This window comes from Lepidochelys kempii, chromosome 7 (genome assembly GCF_965140265.1).
Source record: "Lepidochelys kempii isolate rLepKem1 chromosome 7, rLepKem1.hap2, whole genome shotgun sequence".
Lineage (NCBI taxonomy): Eukaryota > Metazoa > Chordata > Testudines > Cheloniidae > Lepidochelys > Lepidochelys kempii.
In genome coordinates this window covers 161,372-181,615 of record NC_133262.1, presented here as the reverse complement: position 1 = coordinate 181,615, position 20,244 = coordinate 161,372, and the positions used below count along the sequence as shown (strand labels likewise).

The window sequence follows — 20,244 nt, the reverse complement described above, 5'->3', positions numbered from 1 at the left end:
ATTTTGGAGAAGCTCTATGGCCTATGTTATACAGGAGGTCAGACTAGATGAATACAATGGTCCTTTATGGCCTTAGAATCTATTAAATCCAACCTCTATGGGGCAGCTCCTAATACAGTGAGGACCCACCTACATCTGCTACAGGAGGTGGCCTCTGTTCTGTGCTTCCCTCGTAGATTCCACCCTATGAAAAGCCAGACCATAACAACCCAATAGTTCAATCTCTTTCTCCAGCCACAGTGGACAATGCTGAATGCTTAAGAGGAAAATGAAGAGCCCTGTAATGCATGAGCAAGCTCCCTTCTAGTTTGCATCCTACCTATCCTTATTTAAGATTCCAAAACTGCCAGGGTGGATTTGATTTAAATCATGATTTAATCACTAGTCAGGAAGACTATTTAATCATGGATTTCTACATAAAAGTGCATTCTTGTTGGTTGTTATAACCTTAATACATAGTCTTCACAACTAAGAGATAGATATAGGTTTCATTTTCAGAAGGTACACACTACACATGTTTTAAGTGATTTATTCTGAAAACTTTTCAGATTAGTTTTACAGCTATATCAGAAAATCAATGATTGTTCAGTTATTTCATTTGCCAAAGGTAACTGAAGCAGATATTTATGAAGTCTTTGGGAGGTGAACTATCTCCAATTCAAAAGGTTAATCATTAATATTTGGAGGATTTTCTTGACATGCTGTATTAGGAGGAGAACGTCACCAGACATTTAAATTGTTTTATTGAACTAAAACAACAACTTTATGTATTCTGGATTTTTTTCTTCAACACCAAACATAATATTTTAATAAAACAAGCATATGAATTTTTGAATTTAGCTAAACAAAGTTTTTTAAAATCAGGTTTTTGTTAAAATTGTTTTTACCTAAAATAATTAAATGAAATACGTTTAAAAAAAATTAAATCAACTATGTCAGCCAGGTCAACATGAGGAACTTAAAATATTGGCTTCTGCAGCTAACTCAGTTGTCTTCACCTTCATTTTCCCATTTGTTCATAATCTGGAAAAGAAAAACAAGCTTCCCTGCTTTTTCAGGTCCCAAACGATTTCTCAATTTGGAATGAATTAGTCCAAAGGAAGAAAATATTCTTTCTACACTGGCAGAAGAAGTTACTGCTGTTAAAAGTGAGATCATCACTTCAACAGTCTCTGAATCCAAGTGCTTCAGTGACTTCCACCAGTTCACTGGTGTGACTTTCCTTAAAGCATCATCAGCAAACAAATTTCTTGAATGGTTCACCCTTAGCTCTGAAGTTTATTATAGTTGGCATTATAGAGGAATCATTGTTGGATGTCCATGTCATAGCCAACTCTTCTTCAGCAGTTAAGGTTTGACCCTTGTACCAAGTATTGAGAATAATTGCAAGAAAGTGAGCTGCAGATAGTGCTTGTCCCATTCATTTTTTTAATGCTTGTAGTTTAACTCTGTCATTGCATATTTCTCTCTAAGATCTCACTCAGTTCCTTCCAAATTTCAACAGCATCAGCAATAAAACAGCTATTTCCCTGCATTTTGTTCAAGGCTACAGAAATAGGCTTCAGGGTATTCAGCATGTGTTCCGCATTTCTCTTAAGCCCAACTTTGAGACCTTTGGCTGTGACAGTGCCATCTATTTTTTCACAATTTTGTTCAGAAAGGATATTAGGCCAATTCTTGATACAGTGCTCAAACCAGTCCACTACTGAGTTCCATTGTACTTCCTGTGGGAGAGTTAGCTTGGTTCCTCCCACTTTTTTTCAGAGCAGCTGCTGCAAAGTGGTTGTTACGGAAGTATTTTGCAATTTCAACAACATTAGCCTTTATTTCCAGAACACTGAAGTCTTTGGCTAGGAGATGCATCAAATGAGTACTGCTACCATATGTTATTAGCTTGGGACTCTCTTCTAAATCATTTCTTCTCATCTTGGATACATTTGCAGCATTGTCTGTGACCAAGCTGCATACTAGACAGTTGAATTTTTCCATAGTTTGTTATAGCTTTTACTGCTACTTCTTGTAAGTATCTGCTGTGTATGCATTTCCTGATGTATCGATTGTTTCTGTAAGGAAGACATTTCCTTCTTCTGTTATCACACAAGCATATACAACAGCATCATTGTGGACATTGTTCCACCCACCAAAACTCAGGTTAACAATTTCACCCTCTAGACCTTTTGCACACTGCTCAATTTCTCTTTCATATACTTTATCCACAAATTTTCCTGCAACATCTGCTCTGTTGGGAAGACTGTATCCTGGTCTTAATGACTGAACCATGTTAATGAAGTGTGGGTTCTCAATCACACGGAAAGGAGAGTGTTGCATAAAGAAACCTGGCAATTTTTTCATCAATTACCTCTTTTTGTAATCTGCTGGCTCTTATCACAAACTTATCTATGGTTGTTTCTGGATGATGGAGATTTTTTTTTCCTTTTTACTACAGGTGATATACTGTGGCTATCACAACTGCATTTAAAATGATACTCTACGGTACTAACAACTATATTTTTTGCTCAAACATCGGAATTCAAGAATAGTCCAAAAGGAAGACAGGCAGTCCTTAAGAAAGAAGTATGAAATAAACTTCACCAACCCAAAGATCCTGCATGTCCCTTTCATTGTGTTCAATGCAGGTTCCTCCTGAGAAGGAACACTTCTCATGATGTTGTTTCATTCGGGCAACCAGGCCTTGCATTTCTGTGGTGCACTGTTTGCATTTTGCACACATGCCTGTCTAACCCACAGGTAGAGGAACTTCATTAAAATATTCCCAAACTGGGTCTCTTTTACAGCCTGCTCCCATTATAGGTTCTCCCTTCCAGGGATAGAATGGTATTGTAGATCTCAAATCAATGAAGGCTAAACTCAGAAAGACCTCAAGGCTTCTGGAATATGCTGTTCAAAGAGTTTCACTTTTGTTTCTACTGCCTGTCCCTCCCTTCTCACATTTATCTCCAGACTTCTTCTCCTTGTCCAGATCTATTCCACCCCCAACAGTCTTCTATTCATTTAACTTTTTGAAACTTTGTACTTTGAGAGGTAAGGGACTAACTCTATGTACACAAATTTTCAAAGGGACAATAGGGTTGAGGTCTGTTATTTCTCACCTCTATATATTATTTATTGATTTATTTTAAAACATTTTTGCTGTTAACAAGCACATTATCTGTGGAGACACAAATCCACAGTTTGAGAACTGCAAAACTAAGCATCTCTGATGGTATCTTCTAGACTGAGCACTGAGTCCCATTGGGTAGATAGAAAGATTAACCTAAATAATCTATACAGAAGCCCCTGGAACCCCATAATATTAGGTCTCTAATCCATGAACTATTGGAACGCATTTACAAACCTTTTCTTAAAGATTACATGAATATATTGTCTCATACTATAAAATTAGAATTTATAATCTCTATTCCATGATGAGATATCTTTGATCTACAACGTATCTTAATTAAAACTACCTTTAGATATGCTTTTTGAGGAGTGAACCTTATCAAAAAAATCCGATTTAAATAAAAAAAATCAGAGTAAAAAAACAAACTTGATTTTTATCAACCCTGAAAACTGCTCACCTAAACTGAACCTGCAATTCTGATGCCTGCTGTACTTTAACTCCCTCCCACCTATCTTTCCGCCCCAACTAAACTTCTGTCAGACTCACCCAGCTCCAAGCGATTTAAAAATTCTTGATCACCACCCCAGAAAACGGTTTGAAAGGGGGTGAAGGAATATGGCGGGGTCTGTATTAAGAAATGAAGGATACTCTATTTTGCAGTTAGGAATGTGTCTCATGCAGTTGAGGGACTTGCACATTCTCTAGTAAACAATGCTTCTTCAAACGCTGCACTGACTCAACCAGATGAGCCTTACATTAATCTGTGGTGTGAACTGTGTATGGAAGTGCTGGGATGGAACTGGTAGCATGTTTCCAGCTGAAAAGTAAGTTAGTTCCAATCTGCCTAGGCAGGGATCTGACACCCTGAAAACCTTCTCACTTTCTGCCTTAGGAAAGGAAGTATCTCTAACCTTTTGCTTATTCCACAACAAAGCACTTCACTGAAGGCTGTTGAATGAACAATGATATAAACCAACCTTGGCTGGCAATCTCTACACAGCATCCATTAGCTCAGATTTCTCCCAGTCCAGTGAGCAAAGCTAGAGGGAGCTGGTGCTGTTCTCCGACTTCAGGATAATTTAGCATCATTCCAGGAATGATTTCCCTCCTCCAGCCCCCCTAGTCAGAAGGGAAAAAGCCGTGGGAATGGAGCTCACTACCAACGAGGTAGGCTCACCCAGTAACAGCTGACAAGTACTTAACTCTCTCCATGCTGTCTGGAAGCACTCCATAGAGATGCATACAGCTCCAAAGCAGTGCAGTGGCTGTATCACTAACAGTTTCCTTCACCAAAGGGTTGATAGCTCTAATAAAGGCACAGATTCACAGTGCTGGCACTTCCTCATATCTTACAAACACCACACATGGGATCAAGGTCACTCTCTTCCCTTCACCACAAGCAAAATGCTACGAGGAAGTGGAGTGGTTAGACCCACTGCCTTGTGATTACTCTTATCAACCACCCATTCAGTCCCTGCTAAGGGACTCTCCTGCAACAGCCCCATCACAGTATAGCGCTTCCTACTGACCAGACTGACACTGAGCAGACAAGTGGGGAAGGAAAAGGGTTCTTTTCATCTCACCACTCCTGCATCTTCATACAAAGCTGTCCAGCAATGTCCATCCCAGGGACTGTCACCTTTCCTCACAAGAGAGGTACAGTGGAAACCGTTCAGTTCATTGGTCAGAGACCTGAATACCCTTCACCTTCTCTGTTCACAGACCTCCCATCAGCCCTGCTCAGAACCTCATTCATATGGTCCTGCCAGATCAATTCCTCCTCACACACCCAGCACTTCAGGAGTTAAGGTTAGCATCCCCATTCTCCTGGTCTGTATGATGCTGGTTAAATCTAACACCATTCTTTGCAGTTTGATAAAGCATGTGAAAACTGAAGGCCTCACATGCTCCTCCTTTCACAGCTTGGCCAGCTGCCCACAAACTGTCACTGCCTGGTACCCAAGGCAAATGGAGAGAATGTCAGGGAATTAAGGCCAAACTCTTAGCCAACTGCACTGAACCTCCCCATCCCCCAAACCCTCCCTTCCAGGGAGCTTGGATTCCTTCTTCCAGCCAAGGGATAATTGCCTGTATGGCTGTGGAAGTCCCCTCCACAAGAGAAGCTGCCCTCTCCCAAACTCTGCAAAAGCAGTTGAGCTTGGAAGGTTCCTATCACAGAAATGCTCAGAGCAGCTCTTATCAAGGCTAGAGCTCAGCGATTTGGGCTTAGCAGTAGCACAGGAACTCGCCCTTGGAATAGCTCACCACAAAGGCCACTAATAGGATGGGTGTTAGCTATTTATATAAATTGCAAAGAAGGTTGGAGACAGAAGTAAGAACAGAATTTGATTTGGAGGCAACAGCACTTGGAAGTGATGACATTTATTACTGTAAATCACACTCCTCCAATATCCATCCCAGACCCACAGCAATCTCATCCTAGTCTCCTGCTACAACTCCACCCACCCATCCAATACTTTTCATAGTTGCTCCCTATCAATATAAGTTTCCCAACCTTAATTTTATTTATGCTTGTTTTTCAATAGCTTCTTTTATACACACTGTCCCCTCAAAGTGAATTCTATTTTTTTTTAACAGAGCAGGAGAGGGGAGACACATTCAGGCCTCAAAGCCAAGGATGGCGGAGATACTGAAGTCTCTGGGTCAAATACATAAAGGAGGCTGCTCCAGATGGATAGGAAAAGCTCTTGCACCAATAATGGCAAGATTGTACATTACCACTCCTAGCACCACTGCCTTCGAACTCTAAAGCCAGTGTAAAAATCAGCCTTAAGCATTGCTTGAAAGAGATAAGTTCATACATATATAGACAGGAATTCAGTCCCTCACCATTTGCCTCATCTCCTTCCCTCTAGCAATGTCAGACTGAAGTCAGAAGATTCTGGAAGTGAATCATTGGCTAAGTAAGTGGTGCAGAGTGGAAGGCTTTGGTTTTGTGGAACATTGGTCCACCTTCTGTGGGGAGAGGGGGCTATAATAGGACGACCTCCTCAGTAGGACGACGACCAATCTCTTTGGGGACAGGCTGGCTAGACTAGTCAGGAGGGGTTAAACTAACAGCACATGGAGAGGGTAAAAAGATGAAAGATTGAGTGCTCAGTTAGCACAAAATTGAGATGTTGAGAAGAAAATTAATCAAGGGACTAAAGGACATGGAGAGGAAATTCTTGAACTGCTGATACCCAGGCCCCTAATGTTAGTATTAAACAAGAGCATAAATTTGCTCTTGTTGATATTATTGAAACATGGTGGGATAATTCACACAACTGGAATGTTAAAATCAATGGTTACAACCTATTTAGAAAGGATCGAGCGGGCAAAAGGGAAGGTGGTGTGGGCCCTCTATGTCAAAAAAGGCATTAACTGTTTCCAACTTGGAACCTAATAACTTGGAATGAAATTATCCTGAATGCTTACAGCTCATTGTCCTAACAGATTAAGCATGAGATAGGTACTAGCTGGTGTCAACTACAGACCACCAAATCACAGTAGGGCATAGAATGACGACACTATTATGCACCTATCTACAACATGGAAGAAAAAACCTGCATAATCATGGTGGACTCCAATTTGAGTAGCATAAGCTAGAGGGCTCATGCTGCCAGTACAACAACATTCTTGGCATTGCTAAATTATAGATGGACATTATATGGCACTATAGATGACAATTTCCAAACTCAAAAAGTGTTGCAGCCAAAACGGAGGAATTATTAGACCTTTTCCTAGCAGATAAAGAGGAAATGATCACAGAACTAAAAGTTAATGGTAGTTAGGTACAAGCGATCATGGCTAGATCAAATTTCTAATGTGCAAGCAGAATAAAGTCCAGACCAGTAATAATTATAATTTTTTTTTATATTCTATATATATACACACACACCCCTACTTAATTTGCTATATTACAGAAATTGAAAATCCCACAATATTAGGCTTCTACTGCAATTTTGACAGCAGAAGCCCCCGCTCTCAGCCCCGGGCTGCCAACTGCGGGAGCCCCCGCTCTCAGCCGTGGGCTCCTGTTGTCAACCCTTTTCCAAAGTTCTATTATTACTTTTCCAGACTTTCCATGGTTTGTCCGTAACTCAGCTGCAATTTTTTGAGTCATCCCACAATACTGTAGATGGATGGATCGATATAAAAAATATACCTTGGTGCTTTAATAGGATCAATTTCACAAAGTTGAAAACAATTATGAGCCAAATCAGCTGGGAGGAAGAATTTAATCAGAAAAATGCAAATGATAATTGGGAATCATTTAAGAACATCTTAGCAGATGCTCAAAAAGCCACAATCCCAACTGAGGAACAAGACTGTGCCGGTTAAAAAAAAAAAGTAAAGGCAGCTATAAAAAAAATATAACAAATGGAAGAAAGGGGAATTTGACAGTAATGACTACACCTTTACCCAGATATAACATGGCCCTCGGTTGCCAAAAAATCTTACCATGGAGGTAATCTTACTATGGAGGGCCGGGTAGGGAAGGCTGTGCCTTCCCAAACAGCCTGGCCCCACCCCATATCCGACCACACCTACTTCCCACCCCCTGACTGACCCCTCAGAACCCCCAATCCATCCAACCCCCCTGCTCCCTGTCCCCTGAGACCCTCTGCGCCCCCCCTTCGGTTACTTGCTGCTGCCCTCCCCCCCCCCCCGCCCGAGCTCACCTCCACTCCGTCTCCTCCCCTGAGCACGGTGCTGTCACTCCGCTTCTCCCCCATCCCTCTCTCTGTCTCTCCCTCCCAGGCTTGCCACGAATCAGCTGTTTGGCGTGGCAAGCCTGGGAGGGAGGGAGGGAGAAGCAGAGTGGCGGTGCGCTCAGCGGAGGGGTGGAAGGGTAGAAGGAGAGGCCCTGAGATAGGACAGACTCTTCTGCCGGGCTACGAGTATGTCCACATATCCATCATAGGACCTAATCACATCAGTCACACCATCAGAGGCTCGTTCACCTGCACATCTACCAATGTGATATATGCCATCATGTGCCAGCAGTGTCCCTCTGCCATGTACATTGGCCAAACCAGACAGTCTCTACGCAAAACAATAAATGGACACAGATCAGATGCCAAGAATTATAACATTCAAAAACCAGTTGGAGAACACTTCAACCTCCCTGGTCACTCAATTACAGACCTAAAAGTCGCAATTCTTCAACAACAAAAAACTTCAAAAACAGACTCCAACAAGAAACTGCAGAACTGGAATTAATTTGCAAACTGGACACCATGAAATTAGACCTGAACAAAGATAGGGAGTGGATGGGTCATTACACAAAGTAAAAACTACTTCCCCATGTTAATTTTTTCCCCTACTATTACTCACACCTTCTTGTCAGCTGTTTGAAATGGGCCATCCTGATTATCACTACAAAAAGGTTTTTTTTCCTCCTGCTGATAATAGCCCACCTTAATTGACTAGTCTAATTAGAGTTGGTATGGCAACACTCATTTTTTCACGTTCTCTGTTTGTGTATATATCTTCCTACTGTATTTTCCACTGCATGCATCCGATGAAGTGGATTTTAGCCCATGAAAGCTTATGCCCAAATAAATTTGTTAGTCTCTAAGGTGTCACAAGTACTCCTCGTTCTTTTTGCTGATACAGGCTAACACAGCTACCACTCTGAAGTAAGTCTTAGACTACTGGCAAAGTTCCAGATAACTGGGAAAAGCGAATATTGTGCAATTTTAAAAAATGTAAAATGGGATGACTCAGGTAATTTTAGGCCTGACATTGATCCCTGGCAAGATAATGGAGCAGCTGATATAGGACTTGATTAATAATGAATTAAAGGAGGGTAATATAATTAATGCAAATCAACATGGGTTTATGATCAATAGATTCTGTCAAACTAACTATACCTTTTTTTTTTAAATGAAATTATAAGTTTGGTTTATAAAGTTAATAGTGTTGACATAACATATTAGACCTCTTTCAGCTGTTTGACTTGATGCCACATTACATTTTGATTGATAAACCAGAATGATATAAAATTAACAAGACACACCTTAGAAGGATTAAAAACTGGCTGACAGGTCTCAAAGTGTAACTGTAAATATGGAATCATCATCAAGTGGGTCTCTCTCCAGTGGTGTCCTGCAGAGATTGTTTCTTGGCCCTACGCTATTTAAAACCTTTATCAATGACCTGGAAGAAAACATTAAACAGAGATAGCTTATTTTTTGTCAAGATACAGTCAAGGTCCAGAGAAACATTTTTCACACTGCAACAACAATAATGATCATAATAAATTAAAAAAAGATTTTGCTGTTTGTTCAAAAGCATCTGGCGGTCCAGATTTGGCTCACAGTCCACCTACTGACTACTCTTGCATTAGAACATCACTGATAAAGTTTGCAGATTACACAAAAATCGGGGGAGTGGTATATAATGAAGAGGACAGGCCACTGATACAAATCTATCTGGATTGCTTAGTAAACTAGGTGCAAGTAAACATTATGCATTTTAATACAGCTAAATGCAAACGTATATATCGAGGAACAAAGAATATAGCTTATCCTGGGAAGCAGTGACTCTGAAAAAGATTTGGGGGTCATGATGGATAATTAGCTCTTTTAGCCACAGTGGAAGCTCATGTTCAGCTGATGTGATTCTGGGAACCAACAGGGAAATCTGAAGTAGAAGTAAACAAGTTATTTTACCTCTGTATTTAGCACTGGTGCAACTGCTGCTTGGATACTGCACCCAGTTCTGGTGCCCACAATTCAAGAAGGATATATTATTAACAAATTGGAGAGGAGTCAGAGAAGAGCTACAAGAATGATGAAAGGATTAGAAAACATGCCTTATAGATTTCAGAGTAACAGCCGTGTTAGTCTGTATTCGCAAAAAGAAAAGGAGTACTTGTGGCACCTTAGAGACTCACCAATTTATTTGAGCATGAGCTTTCGTGAGCTACAGCTCACTTCATCGGATGCATACCGTGGAAACTGCAGCAGACATTAGCAGGACAGTGGGGTGGGAGGAGGTATTGTTTCATGATCTCTGTGTGTATATAATGTCTGCTGCAGTTTCCACGGTATGCATCCGATGAAGTGAGCTGTAGCTCATGAAAGCTCATGCTCAAATAAATTGGTTATTTGGTTATTTGGTTAAATTGGTTATCTCTAAGGTGCCACAAGTACTCCTTTTCTTTACGTCTTATAGAGGTAGGGTCAAGGAGCTCAATCTGTTTAGCTAAAAAAGAAAGTTAAAGGGGGACTTGATCACAGTCTATGACAATCTACACAGGGAACAAATATTTGATAATTGGCTCTTCAATCTGGCAGACAAAGGTTAACACAAACAAATGGCTAGAAGTTGAAGCTAAGCAAATACACACTGGAAATAAGGAGTAAATTAATCACTGGAACAAGTTACCAAGGGTCATGATGGATTCCCTATCACTGACCATTTTTAAATTAAGATTGGATGTATTTCTAAAAGGTCTTCTCTAGGAATTATTTTGGAAAAGTTCTGTATACAGATGATCACAATAGTCCCTTTTGGCTTAAGAATCTATCAATACTTCCTGACTGGGTGCATAGTTCACCTCAGGTAATCTATCTTCATATGCTGAGCTCAGCAATTTTTAAACACAGTAAGAAATGAAGCACACTTGTTTCACCCATCTTACAGAATCATAGAATATCAGGGTTAGAAGGGACCCCAGAAGGTCATCTAGTCCAACTCCCTGCTCGAAGCAGGACCAATTCCCAGTTAAATCATCCCAGCCAGGGCTTTGTCAAGCCTGACCTTAAAAACCTCTAAGGAAGGAGATTCTACCACCTCCCTAGGTAACGCATTCCAGTGTTTCACCACTCTCGTAGTGAAAAAGTTTTTCCTAATATCCAACCTAAACCTCCCCCACTGCAACTTGAGACCATTACTCCTCGTTCTGTCATCTGCTACCATTGAGAACAGTCTAGAGCCATCCTCTTTGGAACCCCCTTTCAGGTAGTTGAAAGCAGCTATCAAATCCCCCCTCATTCTTCTCTTCTGCAGGCTAAACAATCCCAGCTCCCTCAGCCTCTCCTCATAACTCATGTGTTCCAGACCCCTAATCATTTTTGTTGCCCTTCGCTGGACTCTCCCCAATTTATCCACATCCTTCTTGAAGTGTGGGGCCCAAAACTGGACACAGTACTCCAGATGAGGCCTCACCAATGTCGAATAGAGGGGAACGATCACGTCCCTCGATCTGCTCGCTATGCCCCTACTTATACATCCCAAAATGCCATTGGCCTTCTTGGCAACAAGGGCACACTGCTGACTCATATCCAGCTTCTCGTCCACTGTCACCCCTAGGTCCTTTTCCGCAGAACTGCTGCCTAGCCATTCGGTCCCTAGTCTGTAGCTGTGCATTGGGTTCTTCCGTCCTAAGTGCAGGACCCTGCACTTATCCTTATTGAACCTCATCAGATTTCTTTTGGCCCAATCCTCCAATTTGTCTAGGTCCTTCTGTATCCTATCCCTCCCCTCCAGCGTATCTACCACTCCTCCCAGTTTAGTATCATCCGCAAATTTGCTGAGAGTGCAATCCACACCATCCTCCAGATCATTTATGAAGATATTGAACAAAACCGGCCCCAGGACCGACCCTTGGGGCACGCCACTTGATACCAGCTGCCAACTAGACATGGAGCCATTGATCACTACCCGTTGAGCCCGACAATCTAGCCAGCTTTCGACCCACCTTATAGTGCATTCATCCAGCCCATACTTCCTTAACTTGCTGACAAGAATACTGTGGGAGACCGTGTCAAAAGCTTTGCTAAAGTCAAGAAACAATACATCCACTGCTTTCCCTTCATCCACAGAACCAGTAATCTCATCATAAAAGGCGATTAGATTAGTCAGGCATGACCTTCCCTTGGTGAATCCATGCTGGCTGTTCCTGATCACTTTCCTCTCATGCAAGTGCTTCAGGATTGATTCTTTGAGGACCTGCTCCATGATTTTTCCAGGGACTGAGGTGAGGCTGACTGGCCTGTAGTTCCCAGGATCCTCCTTCTTCCCTTTTTTAAAGATTGGCACTACATTAGCCTTTTTCCAGTCATCCGGGACTTCCCCGGTTCGCCACGAGTTTTCAAAGATAATGGCCAATGGCTCTGCAATCACAGCCGCCAATTCCTTCAGCACTCTCGGATGCAACTCGTCCGGCCCCATGGACTTGTGCACGTCCAGCTTTTCTAAATAGTCCCTAACCACCTCTATCTCCACAGAGGGCTGGCCATCTCTTCCCCATTTTGTGATGCCCAGCGCAGCAGTCTGGGAGCTGACCTTGTTAGTGAAGACAGAGGCAAAAAAAGCATTGAGTACATTAGCTTTTTCCACATCCTCTGTCACTAGGTTGCCTCCCTCATTCAGTAAGGGGCCCACACTTTCCTTGGCTTTCTTCTTGTTGCCAACATACCTGAAGAAACCCTTCTTGTTACTCTTGACATCTCTGGCTAGCTGCAGCTCCAGGTGCGATTTGGCCCTCCTGATATCATTCCTACATGCCCGAGCAATATTTTTATACTCATCCATGGTCATATGTCCAACCTTCCACTTCTTGTAAGCTTCTTTTTTATGTTTAAGATCCGCTAGGATTTCACCATTAAGCCAAGCTGGTCGCCTGCCATATTTACTATTCTTTCGACTCATCGGGATGGTTTGTCCCTGTAACCTCAACAGGGATTCCTTGAAATACAGCCAGCTCTCCTGGACTCCCTTCCCCTTCATGTTAGTCCCCCAGGGGATCCTACCCATCCGTTCCCTGAGGGAGTTGAAGTCTGCTTTCCTGAAGTCCGGGGTCCGTATACTGCTGCTTATCTAGAGATTGTAGTTTTGAACAAAAACTACATTAACACTACAATATTAAAACCACCCTGAGAATCCCTTGAGTCAAGAAATGCCTTAATTAAAACCTTCATTCTGTTCCTTCATGGATATGTTATTTAGAATTGTATACAGCTCATAGGTAATATTTTAATACATTCTGTCTCAGGGCTTGTCTTCACTATCAGGGTAAGTTGACTTAAGTTACTCTACTTCAGCTATGTGAATAACATAGCTGTAGTCAAAGTAGCTTAGGTCGACTTACCCTGGTGTCTTCTCTGCGCTGCGTCGACAGAAGACGCTCTCCGGTAGACTTCCCTTACTCTTCTCCAAGAGTACCGGGGTTGATCAAAGAGAAATCTGCTGTCGATTTAATGCGTCGTCATTAGACCAGCTAAGTCTGCCCCTGCTGCGTAGATCTCCCCATTGTGAAGACCAGCCCTCAGTTAATGATACACAACACATCCCTATACTTGTAGCACCTTGTCATATTTTAGTCATGCTTGTATACATCTGTGTTGATGAAATTGAAGTCTGCTACTGCACCTATATCTAGACAAAAATATTCTAGACGATTAAGGCTGGAAAAAAAACCAGGCATGCAGAAGTTAGGAAGTGACCGTATTAAGGTTACCCTTTTGTATATGCATTATAATGCAGTCTTTAATTACATAACTGTACTCTACATTTTCCAGAGGATCCCGCCTCATTTAGTAAAACTCTCATACAAAACCTTGTGGGTTTGAACACAATGATATAACAGCCAACTAGTTCCCCCAAAAGCTAATTTGAGCCACTAGATCTCTTATTGAACTTCATGATCCAGTAACTGGTTCACATTATCCCATATTTTATACAAATAGGGAGGGGGATTATGGGTACTCTTTCAGTTCTTCAAGAGGTGCCCAGAGCCTAGGCACTCTCGCTATATTCACAGAGGTATTTAAGCACCTAAATCCCACCTTTAGGCTCCACTGTGATTGATAAAACTCTTGCTGAATCCTGTAAGCATCTAAACATACTATGCACCTAAGCACTTGTCTACATAGAACACGCAGGGAAAGTTAGTCTGAATTAGTTATGGATATGTCTACACTAGCAACACTACAGCAACTCCACTGTAGTGCTGTGCTGTAGACACTTACTAGAGCAACAGAAGGGGTTCATCCACCACTGCAGTAAATCCACTTCTCTGAGAGGCAGCAGCTAGGTCGATGGAAGAAGAATTGTTCCCTCAACCTAGCACTGTCTAGACTGGGGCTAAGTAGGCTTAGCTACATCTCTCAGGGGTATGAATTTTTCGCACCTCTAAGCGACGCAGAAAAGTCAACCTATTTTTCTGGTTTCAGAGTAACAGCCGTGTTAGTCTGTATTCGCAAAAAGAAAAGGAGTACTTGTGGCACCTTAGAGACTAACCAATTTATTTGGGCATGAGCTTTCGTGAGCTACAGCTCACTTCATCAGATGCATACCGTGGAAAATGCAGCAGACTTTATATATACACAGAGAATATGAAACAATACCTCCTCCCACCCCACTGTCCTGTAGCCTGTTTCCTCTTGTTTTTTCCTACCCCCCCCCCAGATGTTCTGGTTTAACTTGGATTTAAACTTGGAGAGTGGTCAGTTTGGATGAGCTATTACCAGCAGGAGAATGAGTTTGTGTGTGTATGGGGGTGGGGGGGATGTGAGAAAACCTGGATTTGTGCAGGAAATAGCCCAACTTGATTATCATGCACATTGTGTAAAGAGTTGTCACTTTGGATGGGCTATCACCAGCAGGAGAGTGAATTTGTGTGCGGGGGTGGAGGGTGAGAAAACCTGGATTTGTGCTGGAAATGGCCCACCTGATGATCACTTTAGATAAGCTATTACCAGCAGGACAGTGGGGTGGGAGGAGGTATTGTTTCATATTCTCTGTGTATATATAAAGTCTGCTGCAGTTTCCACGGTATGCATCCGATGAAGTGAGCTGTAGCTCACGAAAGCTCATGCTCAAATAAATTGGTTAGTCGCTAAGGTGCCACAAGTACTCCTTTTCTTTTATTTTTCTGGTGTAGAACAGCCCTAAAGGCATGAATTTAAAGTGGGATTAGTTAAATTGCATTAAACCACTGTGTGGATCTCCTCTGGAATTAAAGTGGCCTTAATGTTGTTTAGCTTAATTCACTTCCAAAGAAATTCTGAATTGGAGTGTCCACACAGGGATTTAATGCAATTTAACTAATCCACATTGAAGTAGATGGTCTGCACTAGAAAATTAAGATGGTTCATCCCCGCATGGTGTAGTTAAGCCAACCTAACTCCTAGTGCAGACAGCACTAGGTCAACAGAAGAATTCTTCCATCAACCTAGGGACCGCCTCTTGGGACGATGGCTTACCTACACTGACAGAACACCCCTCCTTTTGCCTTAGATAGTGCAGCTGCTGGGTAGGTTTTCAGTGTAGACATACCCTTAGTTAAGCTGCATTAAACCCCTATGATTTTCTAAACACCTAAAAGTTAGGTGTTGCATCACCTTAGGGCAAGTTTACACTACAAAATTAAGTTGACCTAAGTTAAGTCGACATCCAGTCACGAAAGTAATTAAATAGCTTTTGTGGTCCAGACTACACAATGTGTTGGCGGTGCACGTCCTTACTACCAGCGCTCACGTCGGTGCAGAGAACAGTGCACTCTGGGCAGCTATCCCACTGTGCAACTTGCCACCATCTATAGAGGATATTTTGGGAAGAGTTTGCAATGCCTCATGGGGACAAACGTGTCATGCAGTGGTGACTGGAAAAATGATTTCAAAGTCCCATAATGCAGTTTTCTCAATCCCATAATTTTATCTGCATCGCATAATGTTTTGTGCCTTTTTTCAAAAGCCCCACAAACCCATGTGTGACGGGTTGAACCCCTTGGGAAGCCCCCTGATGTGTTGAGATATCATTGAGTCTACCTGTTCTGCCAGCATTGGCCCCCTTTAGCCTGTCTTGCTAAGCCAGGCTATTAAAGCCTTCTCTAACATACACACAGGCAGGGCCATACCCAGTTGCAGATCAGCTCTGGGAAGACTCAGCTTAAGGTACTTGCTCCAGGATGCAGATGTCCACCTCCCTTGGAGTGCAGACCCAAAGATATATTATGAAATTCATCCCTTCCATCAATGTAGGGAGAGGTGTGCACACTTCTTGCCCCTCCCCCCCCCGGTTAGAAATCACAGAAATTGGGTTTAAATAAACAAAACAAATTTTATTAACTATAAAAAGGCAGATTTTAAGTGGTAAAAAAAGGGGTAACAAACAGAACAAAGCAGATTACTAAGCAAATGAAATTGAACACGCAAACTAAGCTAGTTTCACTAAAGAAATTGGTTACAAATAGTATTTCCCACCCTAGATGTTGTTGCAGGCAGTTTGCAAAGTTTCTGTGGTTCAGAGTTCCAGTTATACTCCCCCCCACCACCACCCTTGCCTTCCCTTTTGCAGTCTATCGTCTTGGGCAGACAGGCCAGGGAGAGGAGGGGTCATGCTTGCCTTCCTCCCCACCCGTAAATAGGATTTACATAAGATGGGAATCCTTGGTTTCCCAAACTTGACCCCTTTTCCCCTTCCCTTACAGTGAAAAGTTACAGGAAGTCCCAGGTAATGTTTAAGTATCAGGTGACAAGAGCACCTGACTCTGTAGGATCAGAGCGTCCATGAGTCAGCGGCAGTATGGAGTGTCCACAGGAAGGCCAAGCTTTTCACAGTTCATTGTCCTCACTGATAGGCCATCCGCCCTGTCTGGCTTTTCCATTGTTGTACCTGAAGTGCTAGCAGTGGGCGTCAGCCAAAGTAGCATAGTTGAAATACAGATACATACAGTCAATATTCCTAACTTCAGATACATACAAGTTGGATAATCACATTCAGTAAATCATAACCTTTCCAATGATCTCACATGAGCCATCCTGTATAAAGTACATCTCAGTTATGTCATTCATATCATAAGCATATTTTCATAAGGCATATAGAATGTAATCTCACACAGATGGTGGATGCATGGTTTGACAAGCATGGATCCTGCACAGCTCTGCACTATTGTGATAAGTATTGCGAGAATGGGGTGCCTGTAGTATTTGCAGAGTCGCTAGAAGATCCGTGGGGAACATGACTATTCAAAGTTGTTGGCAGCATTCACGGAGCAGCTGCAAATGGTGAAGTGCCAGTTCTGGACCCGGGAAACAGGCATTTACTGGTGGAATTGCATCGTTATGCAGATATGGGATGATGAGCAGTGGCTGCAGAACTTTTGGATGCACAAGGCCACATTCCTGGATGTGTGTGCAGATCTCGCCCCAGCCCTGGAGCGCAGCAACACCAAAACGAAATCTGCACTGGCAGTGGAGAAGTGAGTGGCAATCACTATGTGGAAGCTTACAAAGCCAGATTGCTACCAACCAGCTGGAATCAAATTTGGAGCTTGGAAATCCATCATGGGGGTTGCTGTGATGCAAGTATGCAGGGCCATTAATAGCATCCTGCTACAAAGGACTGTGACTCTAGGCAATGTGTGGAAAACAGTGGATGGTTTTGCAGCAGTGGAACAATAGAGGTCACTCATTCTTACTGTGGCACCAGACCACCTTGCCACAGAGTACATCAAAAGAAAAAGTTACTTTTCTATGGTATTGCAAGCGCTGGTGGATCACCAGGGAAGTTTTATCAACGTTGGCTGGTGAAGGAAGGTGCATGACACATGCATCTTTAAGAACACAGGCCTGTTCAGAAAGCTGCAAGTAGGGACTTTCTTTCCAGACCAGAGGATTACCATTGGGGATGTTGAAATGGTAATAGTGATCAAGGGAGAGCTCGTCTACTCCTTACTCTTGTAGCTCATGAAGCTGTATACTGCCCACCACAACAGTAGCAAGGTGCACAATGACGATTGAATGTGCCTTAGGCTATTTGATAGGCCACTGGCACGATCTACACATGAGATTAAACCTCAGAGAAAAAAGTTTCGCAATGGTTATAGCTGCCTATAAGTGGGAAAAATAACTGCCTCAGTGGAAGACTGAGGTGGAACGGTGGTCTGCTGATTTTGAGCAGCCAGATAACATGTCTATAGGAAAAAGAAAAGGAGTACTTGGGGCACCTTAGAGACTAACCAATTTACTTGAGCATGAGCTTGATTACCATGCACGTTGATTACCATGCATACACCTTGATTACCATGCACATTGTAGGGAGAGTGGTCGCTTTGGATGAGCTATTACCAGCAGGAGAGTGAGTTTGTGTGTGTATGGGGGTGGGGGAGGTGAGAAAACCTGAATTTGTGCTGGAAATGGCCCACCTTGATTATCATGCACATTGTAGGGAGAGTGGTCACTTTGGATGAGCTATTACCAGCAGGATAGTGAGTTTGTGTGTGTGTTTTTTGGAGGGGGGTGAGAGAACCTGGATTTGTGCAGGAAATGGCCCAACTTGATTATCATGCACATTGTGTAGAGAGTTGTCACTTTGGATGGGCTATTACCAGCAGGAGAGTGAATGTGTGTGTGGGGGGGTGGAGGGTGAGAAAACCTGGATTTGTGCTGGAAATGGCCCAACTTGATGATCACTTTAGATAAGCTATTACCAGCAGGACAGTGGGGTGGTTGTTTCATATTCTCTGTGTGTATATAAAGTCTGCTGCAGTTTCCACGGTATGCATCCGATGAAGTGAGCTGTAGCTCACGAAAGCTCATGCTCAAATAAATTGGTTAGTCTCTAAGGTGCCACAAGTACTCCTTTTCTTTTTGCGAATACAGACTAACACGGCTGTTACTCTGAAACATGTCTATAGGAAGAGATCAGCAAGGAGCTGTACTGCTCAGGGAGGCTTTGGAAGACCACTTTAATAGTGAGCCACAGTAACGTGTGCTGCTGTAGTATGCTCTGCGGGTGTTGTTGCTTTGCATCCTGGTATGAACCTGGCAATGGGTGGGTGGGTGGGTGGGTGTAAACATTGCAAATGCACCAATTGCTATTATCTGTGAATGATGTCAGCCCCAGCCAGCATATGTTGTGAAGTAATAAAGGTGAATTTGGTTTCCATAAATAGACCTGAATAAAACATTATAAATACAGGGAAAAGAATCTTTGAAAGGGAAAGAATAGTCACTTAAATTTCATAAGCACATACACCAACTGTGTCTTGCACAGGTCAACGTACGTTGCGAGAGCAACAAGGGTGATGTTGTGGTGGGCGTCTCCTACAGACCACCAGACCAAGAAGATGAGGTAGATAAGGCTTTCTTCAGACAACTAACAGAAGTTTCCAGATCACAGGCCCTGATTCTCATAGGGGACTTCAATCACCCTGACATCTGCTGGGAGACCAGTACAGAGTGCACAGACAATCCAGGAAGTTTTTGGAGAGTGTTGGGGACAACTTCCTGGTGCAAGTGCTGGAGGAACGAACTAGGGGCCATTCTCTTCTTGACCTGCTGCTTACAAACAGGGAAGAATTGGTAAGGGAAGCAGAAGTGGGTGGCAACCTGGGCAGCAGTAACCATGAGATGGTCGAGTTCAGGATCCTCACAAAAGGAAGAAAGGGGAGTAGCAAAATACGGACACTGGACTTCAGAAAAGCAGACTGACTCCCTCAGGGAACTGATGGGCTGGATCCCCTGGGGAGGCTAATATGCAGGGGAAAGGAGTCCAGGAAAGCTGGCTATATCTTAAAGAAGCCTTATTGAGGACGCAGGAACAAACTATCCCGATGTGCAGAAATAGCAGCAAATATGGCTGGTGACAAGCTTGGCTTAATAGTGACATTTTCGGTGAGCTTAATCACAAAAAAGAAGCTTACAAGAAGTGGAAACTCAGTCAGATGACTACGTAGGAGTATAAAAATATTGCTCAAGCATGCAGGAGTGTAATCAGGAAGGCCAAAACACAACTGGAGTTGCAGCTACCAAGGGATGTGAAGGGTAACAGGAAGGGTTTCTACAGGTATGTTAGCAACAAGAAAAAAAAAGGTCAGGGAAAGTGTGGGACCCTTACTGAATGGAGGAGGCAACCCAGTGACAGATGATGTTGAAAAAGCTGAAGTACTCGATGCTTTTTTTGGCTTGGTCTTCACAGACCCGGTCAGCTCCCACACTGCTGTCCTGGGCTACACAGTATGAGGAGGAGGTGAGCAGCCCTTAGAGGTGAAAGAACAGGTTAAGGACTATTTAGAAAAGCTGGACATGCACAAGTCCATGGGTCCAGATCTAATGCATCCAAGAGTGCTGAGGGAATTGGCTGATCGGATTGCAGAGCCATTG

General features: G+C 42.8%; 1 protein-coding gene across 9 annotated transcripts in view; it reads right to left on the bottom strand.

Moving 5' to 3' along the window:
* The window catches only part of PLXNB1 (plexin B1), a 191,024-nt gene that overhangs the window by 154,900 nt on the left and 15,880 nt on the right, over positions 1 to 20,244 (bottom strand). For 3 of the 9 annotated variants that reach the window (XM_073350753.1, XM_073350760.1, XM_073350754.1), the window contains one exon: positions 9,147 to 9,286. The exons of 5 other annotated variants lie outside the window; for them this stretch is intronic. The gene's annotated coding sequence lies outside the window, so the exon portion shown is untranslated. Of the gene's footprint in view, positions 1 to 9,146; positions 9,287 to 9,801; positions 9,878 to 20,244 lie in introns of those variants that run through there. One more of the 9 variants, XM_073350755.1, reaches the window with a different exon arrangement.